Raw genomic sequence first — 5,180 nt, 5'->3', positions numbered from 1 at the left:
CCATGCAACGGATGCACTAGAGCTATAAGTGTATGAAAGCTCAACAAAAAAACTAAGTGAGTGTGCATCCGACTCGCTTGCTCACGAAGACCTAGGGCAATTTGAGGAAGCCCATCATTGGAATATACAAGCCAAGTTCTATAATGTAAAATTCCCACTAGTATAAAAGTGACAACATAGGAGACTCTCTATCATGAAGATCATGGTGCTACTTTGAAGCACAAGTGTGGTAAAAGGATAGTAGCATTGTCCCTTCTCCCTTTTTCTCTCATTTTTTTATTTGAGCCTTTCTCTTTTTTTATGGCCTCTTTTTTTCGTCCGGAGTCTCATCCCGACTTGTGGGGGAATCATAGTTTCCATCATCCTTTCCTCACTGGGACAATGCTCTAATAATGATGATCATCACACTTTTATTTACTTAGAACTCAAGAATTACAACTCAATACTTAGAACAAAATATGACTCTATGTGAATGCCTCCGGCGGTGTACCCGGATGTGCAATGATTCAAGAGTGACATGTATGAAAGATCATGAATGGTGGCTTTGCCACAAATACGATGTCGACTACATGATCATGCAAAGCAATATGACAATGATGGAGTGTGTCATAATAAACGGAACGGTGGGAAGTTGCATGGCAATATATCTCGGAATGGCTATGGAAATGCCATAATAGGTAGGTATGGTGGCTGTTTTGAGGAAGGTATATGGTGGGTGTATGGTACCGACGAAAGTTGCGCGGCACAAGAGAGGCTAGCAATGATGGAAGGGTGAGAGTGCGTATAATCCATGGACTCAACATTAGTCATAAAGAACTCACATACTTATTGCGAAAATCTATTAGTTATCGAAACGAAGTACTACACGCATGCTCCTAGGGGGATAGATTGGTAGGAAAAGACCATCGCTCGTCCCCGACCGCCACTCATAAGGAAGACAATCAATAAATAAATCATGCTCCGACTTCATCACATAACGGTTCACCATACGTGCATGCTACGGGAATCACAAACTTTAACACAAGTGTCTCCCAAATTCACAACTACTCAACTAGCATGACTCTAATATCACCATCTTCATATCTCAAAACAATCATAAGGAATCAAACTTCTCATAGTATTCAATGCACTTTATATGATAGTTTTTATTATACCCATCTTGGATGCTTATCATATTAGGACTAATTTTATAGCCAAAGAAAATTACCATGCTGTTCTAAAAGAATCTCAAGATAATATAAGTGAAGCATGAGATATCAATAATTTCTATAAAGTAAAACCACCACCGTGCTCTAAAAAGATATAAGTGAAGCACCAGAGCAAAATTATCTAGCTCAAAAGATATAAGTGAAGCACATAGAGTATTCTAAAAAATTCCAATTCATGCGTGTCTCTCCAAAAGGTGTATACAGCAAGTATGATTGTGTTAAACTAAAAATCAAAGAATTCGAATCATACAAGACGCTCCAAGCAAAACACATATCATGTGGTGAATAAAAATATAGCCCCAAGTAAAGTTACCGATAGACGAAGACGAAAGAGGGGATGCCTTCCGGGGCATCCCCAAGCATAGGCTTTTGGTTGTCCTTGAATTTTACCTTGGGGTGCCTTGGGCATCCCCAAGCTTAGGCTCTTGCCACTCCTTATTCCAAAATCCATCAAATCTTTACTCAAAACTTGAAAACTTCACAACACAAAACTTTAAACAGAAAATCTCATGAGCTCCGTTAGTATAAGAAAATAAACCACCACTTTAAGGTACTGTAATGAACTCATTCTTTATTTATATTGGTGTTAAACCTACTTTATTCCAACTTCTCTATGGTTCATACCCCCCGATACTACTCATAGATTCATCAAAATAAGCAAACAACACACAAAAAACAGAATCTGTCAAAACAGAACAGTCTGTAGCAATCTGTATCAAACGAATACTTCTGGAACTCCAAAAATTCTGAAATAAATTTGTGGACGTGAGGAATTTGTCCATTAATTATCTTCAAAAATAATCAACCTAAAACCACTCTCCAGTAAAAAATGGCATCTAATCTTGTGAGCGCAAAAGTTTCTGTTTTTTACAGCAAGATTGCAAAGACTTCACCCATGTCTTCCCAAAGGTTCTACTTGGAACAAACACTAATTAAAACATAAAACCACATATAAATGGAGGCTATATGAATTATTTATTACCAAACAGGAACAAAAATCAAAGAACAAAAATAAAATTGGGTTGCCTCCCAACAAGCGCTATCGTTTAACGCCCCTAGCTAGGCATAAAGCAAGAATAGATCTAGGTATTGTCCTCTTCTCCCTTTTGGTGATAAAGAGAGAATTTCTTATCTAAATCACTTATCTTTCTATTTTGTGAAAGCACGTGGCCATTAATGGTAGAGGAAAGATTAAGCACACTACGAAAATTTGCATTTAAGCTAGCCTTCATCTCTTTGATAATTTCATTCTGATAAAAACACAAAAGAGAGGTGGATTCAACCTTTTCACTCATGGGGTGCCCAAATATAACTTTCATCTTTTCATAGGTATCGATGGCATCCCCCTCAAGAAAACCTTTTTCAAAAATAGAATACAAAACTTGCTTGAAAGAGGAAGGTAAACCAACATAAAAACTTTTTAAGTATATCTCAATTTGATATTGGGGCACAGCTGGCTCGGATCCTTAATAGCCTATCCCAAGCATCTTTCAAAGATTCATCAAGCAAATAATGAAAAATTCTGGGGTCATCTTCATCAAAATTATTCAAACTCTCATTGATAACCCCGGTAGGTCTTTCCATAGCATCATTATTTATGAGCTTAGAGAGGACAGTGGGACTATCCAAAGTATTAAAACCCGGGAGAAAACCCTATATTGCCTCTGGTTAGATGTGGTTTTATGTTTTAATTAGTGTTTGTGCCAAGTAGAACCTTTGGGAAGACTTGGGTGAAGTCTATGCGATCTTGCTGTAAAAAATAGAAACTTTTTCCTTTAATGTTATGCTTGCTTTTATGCCTTTGCCATGCAATTGTGACCCTTGTTTGCATTTACCCATGAGCCACCATTATACTACTCCTATGTGTATTTGCATGCTTGGTGGAGATACTTGTTGCTATTGTCATGTTCTATACATGTCCTATGCTATTGTTGATCCTTGTGTTGGGAGAGTCATGATGTTCCATTGCTATTTACATAGGGCTTCTTGCCAATACAATGAACCTACTTTGCTCATATCTTGTCTTCATGCTTGTGATATGTCATGTGCATTATGTATACCCACTATTTTCCCACATGACATGATTACCATAAATACTTCTAGTATGTTGCATCTTCGCACTACTAGCTTGCTTGACTTGATCACTGTGATTGCTTGTTTTGTTGCATCACCCACGATCCATCTTTGCTCGTTTCATTGGGGTTGATGACATATATATTCACGCCTCTCACTTGATTTGCCTTGATCATTGTCTCTTGTCTCCATTAGTGGCATCTCTCATATCCCCTTGTATTGAGTGCCAACTTGCTATGCTTATAGATCATGGAGACTTGGACATATTACTTGTGATGCATCCTTGTTTGATTGTGCTTAATGCATTGGGTTGTTCTTGCATCTTATGCCTACATACCATGTCCTGCACCCTTGTACTTTCATATGATAAGCATGATGAAAACACTTGTTGGGTACTTCACCACACGAATGATAGGTTTTGCGTTTCCACTAACCTCATTTGTTTTTCCAAGTGTTTGTCATGTTCTTTCACTTTGAAGGATTCACAAGGCATTACCATCATGAGACATATTGGTTATGTGAAGGTGTACATTATGTGCAACTCCAACATCTTCGGGAACATTCATACGGTGCGCTCCTTCCTTTTGAGCCATACTCAAAAAGGCATATCCAATGGGCCATTCTTTCATTGTTGTTTGCTTCTTCTTGTCTACATGATACATATATTGGATGGAGGACCTACATTGGAGATGGACCCTATGGACCTTCAAATTGAGGAGCACTAGGAATTAGACCACCACTCTTGCCACGACATTGAGCAATGGTATGCCATGAAACTTTTTCCATATTGCACCACCACTTACATATTTGTTGATGAGCATGCTAGATGGAAACATTCCTTCCATGACAAATTTGCACCTTATGCGTGGATTGACTTACATTATGATTGCCTTGTTGCATCTTGTATTACCATGTCATCCATGATATATGAGCTTGTTCACTTTCTTAGCAAATTTGTTGTGATCTTTCTTGATGACATATTCATACATAATGATCACATTGACCACCATCATTTGCACGATAACATAATCACATTGAGCACCAATAGCCATGTTCATGCTCTTGATAAACCATCCCATTATGACATCATTTTGCACAATGATCGCATTGATCACATTCACAACACCTTTGTGTGCACAACGAATGAACTTGCTCTCATGAATGCTTTACATATCATTCTATATCATCTTGCTAAGCTTCATGTGCCTTGTCCCGAACAATGTTATCGGACGAACTCATGCTTATTTGATGGACACCTTGTGTGCGCTAACCATTGTATTTCCGAGTGTCGTTTGTGTTTGCTATTTTTGCATGTATACCACTCCGGAGACACCTTGGAGTACTTGGATTGCGCCATGTCTTCAACTCCATCCAACTACAAGTCTGTCCATGACAACCATTTCCATGGTGATGAGGTTTATGATCCGAGGTCGGATCTTTTCCAGGGGGGAGATGATGCAGAGCATCCTACGATCATCCCCATGTACACTAGGACGAGACCTCGACCTTGAACATACGGCATTGGACACAAGGTGAACTCATTCCTAAGTTCTTTCCCTTTCCATTCATCCGAGACATGGTTGCTACCTAATGCAAACACACCACATGTGCTCAAGAAACAAGGACTCAAGGAGAAGGAACAGCCAGCGTCAAGACTTGTGCAGAGTTTCTGCCAGGCCCGGACCTTCCGGCCATAGCCCGGAACCTCCCACCCTTGACACAGTAGGCGAGGCCAGGACGCGCCAACTCTCTGTCCAGCCCGGACCCTGCTTGGAACCTCCGGCGCTCGGAACATCCGGCCATCCCGGAACTTCCTGGCCTGCTGCACCAACGCCGTTCCGGACCGTGCCAACTCTCTGGATAGCCCGGACCATGCCCGGAACTTCCGGAGCCTAGAGC

This window comes from Triticum aestivum, chromosome 7D (genome assembly GCF_018294505.1).
Source record: "Triticum aestivum cultivar Chinese Spring chromosome 7D, IWGSC CS RefSeq v2.1, whole genome shotgun sequence".
Lineage (NCBI taxonomy): Eukaryota > Viridiplantae > Streptophyta > Magnoliopsida > Poales > Poaceae > Triticum > Triticum aestivum.
The sequence above is the reverse complement of the archived record's forward strand: the minus strand, read 5'-3'. Positions refer to the sequence as shown.